At 40.4% G+C, this 17,003-nt stretch overlaps 1 long non-coding RNA gene across 1 annotated transcript; it reads left to right on the top strand.

The window, feature by feature from the left end:
* The first annotated feature begins 992 nt into the window (after positions 1-992).
* LOC142013399 (uncharacterized) lies at positions 993-16,183 on the top strand. Its single transcript, XR_012645629.1, has 3 exons — positions 993-1,035; positions 10,550-10,622; positions 12,733-16,183. It is a non-coding gene; the product is annotated as an uncharacterized LOC142013399 (long non-coding RNA).
* Positions 16,184-17,003: the final 820 nt, after the last annotated feature.

The following is a 17,003-nucleotide window of genomic DNA, read 5'->3' as shown; positions in this document are numbered from 1 at the left end:
GGCGGGACCCTCAGCGGAGCAGAGCGCACAAGAAAGTCCCCGGCGAGCGCCGCGCCGCAGCTCCCGGGCGTCAACGAAGCGGCCGGTTGCAGAGTGGAGGGCGCCGGCTCCAGCGGCACATACACTGCGGGAAAGGGATCCGCGCCCCTCTGGCCGGAGCAACGAGAGGCACCAACACCCACCCCCGGCGGGGCTAATAAATTCCTCCGCGCGGCGGCAGCGCCTCTCACCAGCAGCGCGGCGCACGCTGCGCCATACCGGGCTCGCCCCGCTCACGGCCGGGACAAAGTTCTATCCAGCGCCCCGAGGGGACACATCCAGAGCCCGGCGCCGGGGGAAGAACCAGCCCCTCTCCGATCACAGCCGCACTCCCATCGGTACGACCGCGCAAACTCCGCGGGGTGGGGTTCGGGCCGGGGAGCGCAGCGCCGCGGCACCAGCACTCTCTCAATACGTGGGACACAACCTATCCGCCCGCGCTGGCTACATTAACACGCGGTTTCACACGCCTCTTGCTAACCAGCCTCCCCGTCCCGCCCCCTCGAGGGGGTTGGGGAGTCCCTGGCCAATCAACTGCCCCGGAACCAACGTGGGGTGCTGATGTACACCTCTCGACTGCCCAATGAGACAAGCCGCTGGTCCCTTCAGCTCTCCTGGCGGAGCTGCATGATTCTCCCGAGCGGACCAATCGGAGGCCGCGGAACTCTCAGCGAGGCAGGGAGAACGGGAAGGTCGGTGGGAAGGAGGGGGGAGGCTGGACTGTCAGTCAAAGTAACGTGGGCGGTGGAGGGGGGAGGGGGAACCAGAGGAGGGGGAGGGAAAAGGGAAGGGAGGGAGGAGTACATTGCCGGGATCTGGTTTAGTCCTCCCCTTTGCCCTCCCCCCACCTTCTCTAGTCTCAGCCTGTGAAAGTAACACAGAGACAAATAGTGCATCCTCCTATAGGGCAGGACCAGCTGCAGTTACAGCCAGAGGTGCTTTGCCCTGCTGGAGCACGCTCGCTGCGGTAGGGAGTGTCCGGCCTTAGGCTTTGAGGTTAGTATGTATCACACTGTTCTTGGAACAATGCACCTCCAGCACCAGAGCGAGCTGTGAAAGCGACGAAACGCAGTTTCAGGGAAAGTCAGTTTACCTATAACATCTACTAGTGGCTATTTTAAGGTGGCCTTTGGTGCCTTATAGACTAACAGATATTTTGCAGCATCAGCTTTTGTAGGCAAAGACCCACTTCAACACGAAAGCTGATGCTCCAAAATACCTGTAAATCTCTAATGTGCCATAGAACTTCTTGTTTTTGCAGATACAGACTAACACGGCTACCCCTCTGCTGTGTTAAGGCATGATGTATATATGTAGACAATTTTAATAAAATATAAATCACACACACATCTTACGCTTTTATAACACAGATATGCAGCCCACCTAAAACAATGTCCAAATCACAATAAACCTGGTCCAATTCTGCTCTCATACCTCGGTTTTTATTTTAAAAAACTACAACAACAACAAACAGAACAACCCTCCCTGCTCTTCTTTGCTGTAAACAGAAAGCACAGTTCATCCCATGATTTTTTTATCCCAAATTTACTTCCTAATTCTGATGGACAAATATGGCATATATACATATTTAATTTATAAGTTACATACAGCTAGGTGGACAAACTATGGCACTGGCTTATAGTATACTCCAATAGAGGAAACACATGGTGAAGTAGGATGAAAATCTCACATCATTCTAATGCATTGCAATATGCAAACTTCAGTTTCAGTAACAGTGACCCTCTGACAGAAATGAAGTTGTCCATTGGGTACCACTAACTTTTTCTAAGAGGGTTCCACGGAGCTAAGCAATTAGAAACTTTCAATATTATTAACACTTTATAGGTCTACTTGAAATAGACTAGAGTCAAATCAATTCCACCTGCTCCATGTATGACTGCAGCCATGCCAAACACTGGCACAACCCACAGTGGGTGTCATGTAACCATCTTCAAAACATATCTTCTAGTAACAACCATCTTATTTATAGCAGAATATATAATCAAGCATCAGGCACTAATAGCTTTAAATTTAAAACAATGCTTTAATAAATGCCCATATTCTTATTCAGGTACTGTAATATATTTGACGTAAAGACGAGGTCCGAACATATTCTAGGGAGCCACTGGAACACAGAGGAATTTTATAGGAAATGTTTTCTTACCCTACAACTGAATTTCCCTTTTAACTTTATGCAATTGATGTATTCATAATTGTTTTAAATTTCAGTACATAATTTAAATTAGAAGTGATTATGGTTAAAATTCAATAAGAAAGAAATTGTTATATCTCTAAACAAGAGCAATGTATGGCTTTATTCAATTCTCTGTTATTTTTAAACTGCATTATTACCAGTTTAACCTACATTAAAAATGGCAGAAAGGCAGGGGTTCAGGAGGGACAAAATAACACACAAAGTGAAACTCTCATTACCTGTGACTATTTTGCAAAATGCCAGTTGAATTTTGCATGCCTCAGGGTTTTGAAATTAAGTGCAATACTTATGAGACTAAGAAGGTATATTGTCTTTATTCACCATTACCTAGGGACAGTCAACAAATGTTTGCTTTTCAGTAGACAGCAGTGATTGTGGCACCACACTGTAAATTTGTCTAGTGGTACAACATTGGGAGTCAAACTTCCTCAGAGTTCTATGGTCAACTCAGCCAATTAATTGATCACAGACAGGTACAGAATGATTTGCTGTGTTATCTTGGACAAGTCAGTACACCTCTCCATGTAGTCGTTTATCCATATAAAATAGGTATTAGCATATTTAGCTACCTCACATAGGCATTAAGAAGCGTAATTAATTAATGCTTATAGAGCACTCTGGATTCCTCAGATGAAAAGTGCTATAAAATCCAAATTACTATTATAAGGTATGAGTACACCTGGTAGTTATAGCACCTGAGACAACATAACACTTTCTTATCCAGCTTTGGTTAAGACTATGCTTAACTTGCTGGCACAAGTTGTTGTTGAGATATAAACAGATGAAGCATTACAACAACAGTGTACTTTGGAACAAGAACAAAAGTGGCTATTTTAATTGCTCACCTACATGAAAGCTGAAGTGTCTTGTGATCTTTATTAACCATATTTAAATTTTTTCAGGACATGTTGTAACAAATACAGAAGTGGGCTCTTTTCCTCATGCCTCATGCTTTCTGACCTACTGACATGCTAGAAGCAGAGACTTAAGGGTATTTTGAGCCTCTTCCTTTAAAAATCACTATGGACAAGCAGTAAAACCAGTGGTAGAATGGTTTGGGGGGGTTGATGTTTTTTAAATGAAAGCCATTACATATATTAAATAAATAAACAACTACTTTTTTCATGTTTAACTTATAGTTCATCATAATATAATGGTAGTGGACCAAAAGCTGTTATTGGTTACACTGATGTAAATGTAACATTAATTGCACTGGAGTCTATGATGTTTCACAATACATAAACTAGCGCATCAAGAGCAAAATGTGGGTAAGTGGCCGAGTAGCTATGTAGAAAGCTCAGCTGTATCCCATGCAAGGTTGTATTTTCTTCCAGACTGTTACGCTGGGATAATAATAATAGGCTATATCTATGCTACAACAATCTTTTGAAAGAAGTTCTTCCAGGTCTCTTCCAAAAACACCTCTTTTGAAAGAGAGTGTCCACACACAAAAAGGAGGATTGAAAGATCAATTCACTCTTTTGAAAGAGAGCCTCCACACTGCCCCCACTCTTTTGAAAGAACTGCCGGCGATCGAAAAATCTGGCACCATGAGGACTGCTTTTTCAAAAAAATGGCCTGTGGAGCATTTTTTTAAAAGAAGTTTTAAAAAGAAGGCATTCTTCCTGAGCTGGGAGCGGAATAGGGCTTCCAGAAGAAGAGACACGTTCTTTTCATTTCGGATCGAAAGAGTGCATCTTGTGTGTGGACACTCTGCGTGTTCTTTCGAAAACAGGATGGATTTTCCAAAAGAACTTGCTAGTGTAGCCACAGCCCTAGTGTTTAAACAAAAACATGGTTTAGTCATATGTTTTAAATAACCATTAATTTGCAGAGGCTGCCTTCAATAATAAAATACTGGAAATCTCTCTGTTTAATCATAACTTCTATTCTTCCATGTGAAGTCTGTTATTTTTTCTCACTATGAGCATTTTAATATGGTGTTCTTTGCACAGTTTAAGGGGCTAATCCAGTTTTGATTATTTACCAAAACTCACATAGACATCAGCGGGAATTTTTGGGAGCACAGACAAATCAGGATCAAGCACAAATTGTAGTTTTAGTGTAATATTAGGTTTCAGATCTTTTTCTGTCAGAATTATATTCAGTTTACCTTAGTTTATTTATTTATTTATTTACAGTTAGCATTATTGATTACAAGCAAAGTGAATATATGGTTTCAACTTTTTTAAAGTTCCTGCAAAGTGACAAAAACCTTATAATAAAATGATGTCAATTATCTAGACTTTGCTCATGCAGAAGAGAACGCTAAAAATTGTAATTTATTTCACTCCTCTGAAAACTATAACACTACAAAAATATGTCAAAGGGACAATTATACAATTCAGTAGATTTTGTACTTTTAAAATTCTGGATTTAAAAGTTCACTGGCTTTTCACGCAGAAAAAGAAACTGCATGTGTTTAAATATTTGTTTACAGTGTGCATACAGTATAGCTAGGAGCGAAAAATAGATGAAAGAATGCCTGACTCATACAGTATATATAATACAGTAGCTCTATATTGAAGGGATTATAATGGTTATGATGAAATACAAAAGCAGTACTTTTTTAAAGATTCTGCCTTATTTACAAAATCAAAATGACATGAGCAAGATAAAAATTAATTTCTCATAATTTACCATATTACAGTTAATATCTGTTCTTTACATTTTTATTTCAACTTTTTTTTTTCAAGTTCATAATTTTCCTTGTAAACAGGAATTTTTGAAAAGTGCCAGTAGGACATTTTCCCACCATCTCTACAATACCTTCTCTCAATCTCTTTCCATTAAAAAAATTCTTCCAGACTAAGTAGGGGGAAAAAAATCAGTAGCAATCATGCAGCAGTAAAACCTCAAATAAAATCAGATCCAAAGAATCTCTTGTGGTTTCGCGCAATATGGTAAAATTAGAGATTGCAGGAAACCAACAAAATTAAATTGGGAACATATGAAGAGAAATGACCAGGGTTTATGAAAATGACACATTGACTGGCCAGTATGCTTTTATATCAACAATTTCTTTGTTGAGGCACAGATCAAAGGAACCTTCATATGTTTCATTTTATTCTAAGTCTAACTAGAAAATTACATCCAGATGTTTAATAGGCATTCTGTTGGTTTTTTCCACATTGATTAGATATGTTGGTACTGTTTGCTTACAAGTGTAACCGGATCATTAGCTAATGCAAAGAAATGTTTGCAGTGAGTTGCTAATTATATCTTTTGGAAACTCTCCCCTCTCAGGAACAATTTGTACGGTGGCCAGAAGAACTTGCCTTACTTGAAGAGTTACTTTCCCTTCCGTGTCTGGGAAAAAAAACAGTCAGTCCCTTCTCCTAATCTCCATTTGCCTACAGGGATTGCAGCTTGATCCCAGTGGGTTGCAGTGCAAATAAATTAGGAAGAGACCACACACACAAATCTCTTCTATTAGTCAATCTGCAGACATGCCATTTGACACAAAATTAACCAATATGCAGTGTTTAAAGACTAAAATGAGTTAAATTTTCCACCTTAATGTTATCAAATATGCAGCATTTTTGAGCATACTTTAGAGGCAGATGGGAAAGCCCTTTATGATAAATGAGCATACTTGAATCCATTACTGTAATACTTATAATTAAAGTAGCTCATTTACAACTTCAGTACTTTTGTGAAGTACTTGGAAACAATGCTTAGGGGAACTTAATACATGCCTGGTAAAGGAAAAAGAAAGGATGATTAGAACCACAAGGAGGGACTCTGAGAAAACTATTTGCTTCCATAACTTTATTTTTTATACTGTGTTAAAGCTAAAAAGGTCTCAGTGATATTACCCATTTACAGTGTAATCAGAAAAATTGTTTTAGACTTCATGGCTCTGGCATGATAACCTTTGACGTTCAGTCTTGTCTCTCAAAAGATGTTTTGCAATGTCAGTGACCTTTATAATGAAGACCACCTGTCAATACATCAGGCTTTTGCTCCTCTCTACAGGGAGAAATCATAGAAGAAAGAACAGTGTGTGTGTGTGTGTGTATTTTACATAGTAAGCACACACATCCTGAAAACACAAATAAGCATAACTAAATATGTAAATAATCCGATTGAATTCACTGACATGAGTAAAGGTAAGTATGAATGTTAGACATTGTGGGATCAGTAGTGTATACAATAAACATACACACACTTTTATGAATGAGGCTGCATGAATCCAGAGGCTGTGTTTTCCTCTGTGTTGGAAAACATCTAGAACTATTAAGATTGCTACCACAAGACAGGAGGCAACAATAAAAACAAATCAATAATATACCATTGGTATAAATGTTAATTTTCATAAACTCTAACACTTGTGTTCTCAGTCTACAGTAGAGATAAAATCGTATTTTGCAGTTCTTATATACTATGGATGCATCTCAGAAAATGAGTCTTACCATGAAAACTCATGGCCTAATATATTTGTTAGTCTCCAAGTTGCTATAGGACTGCTTGTTATTTATGGATGAATCAGTAGAAATTCTACTTTAGAGGTTCCATTGAGACTACATCTAAAGCAGAACTTAAATTCCTGCATGTACCCCCACCAGGGGATGCCCCATGCCACGCACTTACCTGGCATGACCTCATATAGGTCCAGGGATGCCCGGCTGGACGTGGCCCAGCTGTTCAGCCACAAGGTCAGGGCTATCACCAGGGTCCCCTTGTGGCAGGAGTCGTCCAAGCATCCCTGGCCCTAGCTGGTGGTCTCATCCTCCTCCCCCGCCTCTTTGGAGGAGCCACCATCTTCCCCCTCTGGTGTGGCAGGGCTGTCCGTGGCTGCCATGTTCATGAGGTGGCATGGTAGTGAGGTGTCATTGCCCACCAGGATGTCCTGCAGCAGGGATACCTGGCTGGGCCAGCCTCAGGGCGATGGCTGCCATCCCTGGCCCATGCATATCGCTGGTGTAGTTGTTTGATATTGCACCAGACCTGGCCTATGGTCTGGACAGGATGGCCATGGGCAGCCAGGGCCATGGCCAGTCGGGCACAGGCAGAGGTGTTTCATCGGTGCCCCGACGTGTCCCTCAGGATAATCTTCCTCATGCTAGAGAGTAAGGAGGTCTTGCATCTCTGGCTCTGTCCAGGTAGAGGCTCTCGTCTTACAGGATCACTCCCCCTCTGGGCTGCCATCATCTGACTTTCCAGGGCTACCCGGGAGGGGCCGGGGAGCGGGGGGGGTTGGCTGCTGGCCATCGATTCTGGGGTCGCAGTAGGCTGGGTGCTGCAGCCCAGCACATGCTGCCAGCCACACAGACCCTGCTTCCAGCTCTGGGGTTTCTAGGTCCTTGCAGCTTGCACTGCTGCTGGAAGCAGGCACCATAGAGCCCCCAGAGGCTTGCTAGATTGTCTCCTGGTTCTGACGGGGAGCTGCCACTGCGGACTGCTTCTCCCGGAAGAAGTGGTCCTCAAGCATCCACATGTGCTTTCTTCCAGAAGAATCTTCCAGAAGAAGGCATTATTCCCCTTATGAAACCACTGTCAGGCATCTAGAAGAAGTTGTGTTTCTTTTCTGGATTCCTTCCAGAAGAGTGCCTTACACATGTGGACACTCCCCAGATCTTCCAGAAGAAGACTGTGTTCTTCCATAAGATCTGACATGTGGAGATGCAGCCATTGTGTCTACACATAGAAGCAAATAGAAAAAGCAATCCACTCTGTTGACAGAGAGCAGCCAGATTTTCCAGCCCTATCTCAATAGAATGGCTGATTGGAAGCCCTGTCTATTGACAAAAGAGCCCCAAAGTGTCTACACAGCTGTATTGTGAACAGACCACCATTGAGAGAGGCGTCACACCTGAACATGGAGAGGTATAATGTTGCCAGCAGATGCACCGGGTTTTGTTGACAAACTGTCTACAAAGCGCATTTTGCGTGTAGACACTTTGCTGTTTTCTCTAGTGAAAATCCTGTTTTGCCAGGAAAAGCTTCTGGTATAGATGTAGCCAAATAAGACTGTCAATAGCTCAAAAGGGGCAGGAAGACAGAGCTCAATTCACATAAGTAAAATTTTAAGTTCTTGTAAATAACACAAACAAATCAAGCCTAAGGGGATCTTACCACTATTATCCCATCTCCGTCAACGTTGAAAATGATTATGCAGAATGCACACACCAAAAAGCATATTTGTATTACAGTGTCAGAAAAACACCCCAGTCCCCTGGAGATTTAGTTCTTTTTCTAGTTTTACCCGTTTACACCTTCTGTTACTCAATAGAAATGGCAAGCTGCAAATGACACCTGAGAAAGTGTTACAGAACACTGACAAGTATTAGAGTAATGCTGAAGAATTTAAACAGTCTGCCTCAAGGAATATTACCTTTCTTTAGATTATCTGTTTTCAAATTTCTGTGTCTATGAAAACAGGCACCCTTAAATAGTCCTTACCAATAAAAACAGAGAGAAAGCCGTGCTAGTCTATATACTATCAAAACAAAAAAAGGAGTCAAGTAGCACTTTAAAGACTAACAAAATAATGTATTAGGTGGTGAGCTTTCATGAGACAGACCCACTTCTTCAGACCATACCCATACCAGAACAGACTCAATATGTAAGGCACAGAGAACCAAAAAAGTAATCAAGGTCGACAAATCAGAAAACAATTATCAAGGTGATAATTCTTTTTTTTCTGATTTGTCGACCTTGATTACTTTTTTGGTTCTCTGTGCCTTAAATATTGAGTCTGTTCTGGTATGGGTATGGTCTGAAGAAGTGGGTCTGTCTCACAAAAGCTCACCACCTAATAAATGATTTTGTTAGTCTTTAAAGTGCTACTTGACTCCTTATTTTGTTAGTCTTTAAAGTGCTACTTGACTGTTTTTTTTTCCTTACCAATAAAGTAATTCTTACCAATCAATCAGCTCCCATTTGAACTGAAGGTTGTAAATATAAATTAAGAGAACAAAAAACCCTTAAGAACACACTGTAGTTTTAAAGTAGCTAGCAAGGCAATGCAAAATTAAAGTTACACTTTAAAAGGAAGTTTGAATACATGGAAATTCAAGGTTGCAATTCTGCCCCATATCCCACCAGAATATGGGCTACTATCATGTGGGAGCAAAACTGATTGGACAATCATTCCCAGAGAGTGGTTATCAATTGTTCACAATCATACTGGAAGGGCATAACGAAAGTGTTTCTGCAGGGATCAGTTTTGTTCAATATCTTCATCAACAATTTAGTTAATGGTATAGAAAATGTGCTTATAAAATTTGCAGCTGATACCAAACTGGGAGGAGATGCAAGTGCTTTGGAAGATAGCTTTAATATATAAATTACTCAAACAAATGGGAGAAATGGTCTGAGATAAATAGGTTGAAATTCAATAAGGACAAATGTACAGTATTTCACTTTGGAAACAATTGGTAGCACACATACAAAATGGGAAGTTTCAGGAAAGATGTGGACACATTGGAGAAAGTCCAGAGAAAAACAACAAAAATTATAAAAATCTTGAAAACGTGACATATGAGGAATATTGAAGAGATAACTGAAGGGGGACATGATAAGAATTTCCAAATGTATGAAAAGTTGTTACAAGGAGGAGAAGAAAAAGTTGTTCTTTGTCTCTGAGGACAGGACAAGAAACTGTGGGCTTAGATTGCCTCAAGGGCAGTTTAAGTTGGACACCCGGGAAAACTTGCTGTTGGGGTGCTTAAGCAATGGAATAAATTTGCTTAGAGAGAACATGGAATTTCAGTCTTTCAAGATATTTAAGAGCAAGTTAGACAAACATCTGTCAGGGATGATCTAAATAATACTTAGTCCTGCCTTGAGAGACCTCTTAGGGTCCCTTCATGTCCTACTATCCTATGGCATTGATGTAAGTCTCCTAATTGTTTTTGTCTATCTTATTGGAAATATGACCAACATGTTCTTCATTTTCTCCCAATATGTCTAAATATATCTAAAACAAAGGTGGCAATATACCTATATAATATAATTATCCTCAGCTGTGTCTACCTTAGCCCCCTTCTTAGAAGGGGGCATAGTAATCAGCGTGAGTGGGAAATAATATTGAAGTGCTGGGATGAATATGCATTAAACTAATTCTCCCCGCAGCAACTTTGAAGTAGCAAACTTTGAAGGGCTGGCATGCTGTGTAGCCGTAGGTGCTTTGAAGTGCCCGCGGCTACACAGCATGCCAGCACTGCCACGGGGAGAATTAGCCTTCATTATTAGTCCCCACTCAGGCTGATTACCATGCCCTCTTTGAAGCAGGGGGCTAGTGTAGACACAGCCCTCTTTTTTCCTCTCTCTCTCTTTCTTTCTTTTCAGAGGTCTGGGAGCTGACAAACTCCATGCAGGATTACACCCAGAAGATGATGTATAAATAATGTAACAAAAATACGTGAGTATGATTCTCTTTTTGATGTTGAACAGGTCCTACATTATTTAACATTGGGTCATTCTGATATTCTCCAATAAGTTTTTCTTTCATATTAACTGTCTTACTAGTATTGGCTCAGGCTTCATGAAGCTGTGAACAAGACCTAGTGAGAACTGATGAGCCTTGCTTAAATAAGAATCATAGTAGCAGTGAGTTGTTGTTATACGGTAGAAGTCAAACTCCATTATCTTTACATTCAACAATTTTGTGTCTAGTGGGACATTCTTTAGAACCTCTTCTAGACGTCTCTCTTCATTTAGCTCTTATCTGGTTTAATGAGGAAAGAAGCAAAGATCCAGTCTCTCTCTGCACCTGGTACTTTCTGACTGAAAACAATGTATATCTGCCAACCATGGCTCATAATTCTGTTCCTCAAATCTATCGTTAGACCTACAGTTTTCTAGTACGTGTATCAGTATCTCAGTTGGGGGCGGCAGGGCAACCAGAAAATGAGCAAAAACAAGTTATAACTTTCAGCTACCCAAGAACTTTGATTGCAACTTTCCATATATTTTATTGGTACAATACTGTCTTTTGAATACAGATTTCTAAATTGGCTTTCACCTCATCCAGATATTAATAATTTTACTTCTCCTTATGGACAAAATGGTGACTTGATATGAAAATATAGCTATAACCCAGTCACCTTAAAGTGAGAGCTGGGATTTTGGTTTGGCCTGTCTTGCAAAGTATCCTGAAATGATCTAGGATTACATTTTATTCCTTTCAGGCCCAAAATTGCCATCTCTACTCACGTTTGGCAATACTTTTATGAATATTTCTACTGAACTCACTAGGCCTAAGACCTATTAATTATTGTTCTTATTAGCAATTAGAAAACAATGTGAAAGCTAATATTTTTCCTTGCAACTAAAACATTGAAGAGTAACACTTAATTGAGAGAATTTTACTCACACTACACATGATTTTATCCTTCAAGAGGCTGAGAAGCGAGTACTATATATATTATTTATATGAGATACCATAGTTATTGTAATTTAAATACACTTTTGAGTCACGTAGACCTTCAAGGAAGAATTTTCAAATGATGCCCAAGTAAATTGTGAGTAAATAATCCCAGAAATAGTACAAAAGAGACAGGGCTTCCATATCCTTGGCTTCTTGTGAATCTTTGAGCAACCATTTCCACTAGAGTGGTTGAATATTCTTTCAACTGAAGAGTTTTATATTGAAAAAATGCTGATTCAACAGAATCAATATGATTTTGGTGTGTCAGCTGATGAAAGAGGAAACATAGGTATCCTGCCTGTCTCCCAGAGATCTGTGGGCCTAGGATTTGGGCACCTTAGGGATCTTGGGTGCTGAGAGAATCAGGCTGGCTTTCAGGAAAGTAGACAGAATAAATCCCAGGAGGAAGCCGGAGTCAGAGTGGAGGGGCCAAGGTGAACGTCACAACCAGAATCAAAAGCCAAGGCCTAAGACAAAGGATTAAATGAGCCATATGTGTGGATGTATGTAAGGGTGGAGACAGGATTCAGAAACCAGTACAGACTTCAGACAAATAGACCACATAGCTGAGTATTTTGTCTTCCAAATATGGCCAATGCCAGAAGCTTCAGTGGGGATGAGCTGAGCAGACAATTATTGAGTAACTTATCCTGTATTGTCCACTCTCAGCTTCTGGCAATCAGAAATAGGGACACCCAGAGCAAGGGGTTGCATCCTTGGCCATCTTGGCTCATAGCCATTGACGGGCCTATCCTCTATGAACCTACATAATTCCTTTTTGAACTTGATTATATATTTTGGCTTTCATAAAATCCCATGGTAATAAGTCTAAAAGGTTAACAGTATTGTGTGAAGAAGTAATTCTTTGTGTTTGTGCTTATTTGTGGTTGTGTAGATGGTGTCATACAGAGGGTTTTGGATTCTTTGACTATGGGTTGTTGTTCCATTGACATGGCTTGCTAGGAAAAGATGAGCTCCACCTCACAAGGAGAGGGAAAAGCATTTTCACAGAGAGGCTTGCGACTGTTATGGAAGGCAACCGTGTGAAGATGATGTGGAAAAAGCTGAAGTACTCAATGTTTTTTTCTTTTTGTCTTCACAGACAAGATCAGTTCCCAGACTGCTGGCCTGGGCAGCACATTCTGAGGAGGAGATGAGTGGACCTCAGCAGTGAAAAAACAGTTTAAGGACTCTTTAAAAAAAAGTTGGACATACACAAGTCAATGGGTTGAGTCTAATGCATCTGAGGTGCTGAAAGAGTTTGCTCATGTGATTGTAGAGCCACTGGTCATTACCTTTGAAAACTCTTCACATCTAGGAGAAGTCCTGGATGGTTGGAAAAGGGAAAATCAAGGATCTGGTAACTACAGACTGGGCCACCTCACCTCAATCTCTGAAAAAATCATGGAGCATGTCCACAAAGAATCCATTTTGAAACACTTGGAGGAGATGAAGGTGATCAGGAACAGTCAACATGGATTCACCAAGGGCAAGTCATGCCTGACCAACCATATTGACTTCTATGATGAAATAACTGGCTCTGTGAATATGGGAAAAATAGTGGATATGATATACGTTGACTTTATAGTATGTTTTTGGTATGGTCTCTCATAGTATTCTTGCCAGCAAGTTAAAGAAGTGTGTCCTGGAAGAATGGCCTGTCAGGTGGCTAGAAAGCTGGCTAGATTGTTGGGCTCAACGAGTAGTGATCAATGGCTCAATATCTATTTGGCAGCCATTATCAAGTGGAGTGCTCTAGGAGTCAGTCTTGGGGCTGGTTTTCATCTTCATTAATGATCTGGATAACGTGTTGGTTTGCACCCTCAGCAACTTCATGGAAGATGCTAAGCTATGTGGAGAGGTAGATAAACTGAAGGGTAGTGATAGGGTCCAGAATGATCAGAATGATGTAGGAAAATTGGAGGATTGCACCAAAAGAAATTGGCTGCAAGGATAAATGCACAGTCCTGTACTTAGGACAGAAGATTCCCATGCAGTGCGATAAGCTGGGAACTGACTGGCTAAGCAGAAGTTGTGCAGAAAAAGACCTGGGAATTACAGTAGATGAGAAGCTGGCTATGAGTCAAAGATGTGCCCTTGTAGCCTAAAAGGTTAACGTCATATTGGCTACATTAGTAGGAACATTTCCAGCAGACTGAGGGAAGTGATTATACCTTTCTATATGTCAATGGTGAGGCCACATCTGGAGCATTGCATCCAGTTTTGTCCCCCCCACTATAGAAAGAATCTGGACAAATTGGAGGGAGTCCATCAGAGAGCAATGAAAATGATGATCAGGCTGGGGCACATGAGATATGAGGAGAGGCTGAGGGAACTGGGCTTAATCAGTCTTCAGAAGAGAAGAATGAGGGGATTTGATAGGAGCATTCAACTGCCTGGGTTGTTACAAGGCTAGAACTAGGCTATTCTCACTGTTGTCAGAGGACAGAACAAGAAGCAGTGGTCTTAAGCCTGGTGTGTGGGGAGGGAAATATCAAGGTTGGGATATCAGAAAAAAGCTATTTCACTAGGAAGGTGGTGAAGCACTGGAATCGGTTGCCTGGCTGGGACTATTTAGTTGGGATTGGTCCTGCTTTGAGCAGCGAATGGAATGGGATGACCCCCTTGAGGTCTCTTCAACTCCTAATCTTCTCTGGTTCTATTTCATACTCACTGCCTATGACATTCATTGTATGAGTCCAAGTTTTTGAGTTGTGTGATTAGGTAAATAGCATTTCCTTATTAAATTTTTCTGTTCAAGTCAAGAGTTTTCAGACTTCTATCACATCCATAGTAGTCATTTCTCTGCCAAGCTAAAAGTCCATCTTTTTAATGTGTCTTCATATGGAACTTAGTCACTTTTGTTGTCTCTCTCTGTATCTTTTCCATTTTTTTTCCCTGGGATGAAGTGACTAGAACTGCAAGCAGGATTCAAGATGTGGGCATACCACGGATTTACATATTGCCATTAGGATATTTTTTGTCTTATTATGATCCCTTTCCTATTGGTTCCTAACATTGTTAGCTTTTTTAACTTGCTGGTGGATCTGGGGCAGCAAGAGGCACAGGCTAGGGCTTGAGCACAAAAAAAGCTGGGATCGAGGCACCAACAATTGCTGGAGCAAGAGTCAGAAGGGAGAGTAAAGCACAGCTGCAGGCACAATATACATCAATTAGCTGCTGCAAAACTCAAGCGGCAGACTGCTGGTTTCCCTGCCCAATCAGGAAGCACCTTGCAGAGGCAGCTCTTTTAACCCAGCTGACTTTGTTGGGTCCCACAGCAGCCAGGCTGGGAGGCTGCTATGCTCCTAACATTAGGGTTCAGTTCTGCACCATTAAAGCCAATAACCAAAGTCTCATTGACTTCAGTGGTAGAGAATCAAGCCTCAAGTGTCTTTAAAAAGTTGCACTGCACAAAGGGTGTGAAAAAGTGTTTAAACATTGACAAATGGGTTGTTTAGATTAAAAATTAAGCAATAATGAGGCAATTAATCCACATTATGGAGCAAGGGTCAGCTCATTTCATATTGTATGTCAATGCCACTTTCGAATGATAAGAAAGCAAATCAATACTTTGAAGCCCGTGAGCCTGATAGCAATGGACATTTTTCTAAAAATTATGCTCTGGTTCAAATGGGAATTATTTGGGATGTTCTATGGGCTATAAAGAGGAGACCAGATTACAGGATCACACTGGTTCCCCATGGCTTTAAGGGTTTAATTTCACACTTAAAATTTTCCACAAAACTACAAAATTGATATTGGTTAGTTAATGTATGCAACATCAGAGCCAATTTTTTGATGGTGCAACTGGAAGAAGTGTCACTGGCGTTGTGTCTGGTTACATCAGATAACTTAGCTCATAAATATCAGTATAATTTCAAGAATATTGGGACCCTTCTTTTTCACAGTGCCCATAGATATGAGAATATGTTTGAAAACTTTTCATTTTTTTATCATGACTCCATGCAAGTGCCTCCACTCTCTTATTCTAGGCTAAAAATCAACAGCTGACATATTTATCTTTTCACTATTGGACTGCACACTGCATGCCATTCATTTTTAACAGTTTAGTAAAGTATATACTCATATGCAAACAAAGTAGCAGTTCCTGTTTATGTCTATAATAAAATTATCTGGCAGTAATTGCCAATAATCTGCTTTTTGAGTAAACATCCACTTCCAAAAAAAAAAAGTTATCTCTATAGAAAGAGAATGTGTTTCCTTACTGCACTGAAAGTCCAAAGTCCTCCAACAATAATGGCACTTCTTTATTTGTATTTCTTTTGCTCTCTGTCTAATCTTTTACATTTGCTAGTATATATTTGCATTCTATAAAGTGCCAATGATTCTTTCCTAAAGTCTGGCCATTGAGCAGGCTGGAAGCCAATGCTGAAAAGATATAAGATGGTTAATCAACATTCTTACACCTACTTTGTCTGCAAAATTACATGCAGGGTGGACTCCTCCATGGCTAAAGAACCATGCAGCTACTGAGGGCTTTCTAAATTTAGTTTTCTCACAACCTGCTTTCAAGAGCAAATCTCGGTAAAAGAACAGGTGCTTCTACAATAAGCTATGAGAATGAAAAAGACTTATGAATGAGAAAATGACACTTGTCTGTTTCAAGTACAGCATTCAATATTTAAACAAAAAAATTCCTACATGCATCTTCCAATGCTAAGTAATGCTTTTGAAATTATAGCACAGAACTTAATTATCCTATATTATAATTCAGTTTTGATTGATCCTTAAAGAGAGTTCAAGTTATTTCAGGAAAAAAATATATAAACCTTTGAGGCTGGAGGATAATTATCAAAATTGTAATTTAAATTGAATAAAAAAATCCAATCTCATATTTATCTTTAATATTCTTTCCATAATTTATCCCTTACAAATATTATTCTTTCCATAATTTTTCTTACAAATATTATTCTTTAAATATTGCAATCTTTTTGGTTGTCTGTTTGAAGATAATTACTACAGAATCATGCTTTCCATGCTGTAATAAAGTTTAGTTCCCATTTTTATTACATATGTCATTTTTGAAGAGTGTGCAGTTTTTCTCTGTTAATCCACATTGGCTACGTCTACACGTGAAGCCAACATCGAAATAGCTTATTTCGATGTAGCAACATCGAAATAGGCTATTTCGATGAATAACGTCTACACGTCCTCCAGGGCTGGCAACGTCGACGTTCAACTTCGACGTTGCGCGGCACCACATCGAAATAGGCGCTGCGAGGGTACGTCTACACGCCAAAGTAGCACACATCGAAATAAGGGTGCCAGGCACAGCTGCAGACAGGGTCACAGGGCAGACTCAACAGCAAGCCGCTCCCTTAAAGGGCCCCTCCCAGACACAGTTGCACT

This window comes from Carettochelys insculpta, chromosome 5 (genome assembly GCF_033958435.1).
Source record: "Carettochelys insculpta isolate YL-2023 chromosome 5, ASM3395843v1, whole genome shotgun sequence".
NCBI classification, from domain to species: domain Eukaryota; kingdom Metazoa; phylum Chordata; order Testudines; family Carettochelyidae; genus Carettochelys; species Carettochelys insculpta.
Note: the sequence above shows the minus strand (reverse complement) of the source record. Positions and strands in the feature narration are given on the sequence as shown.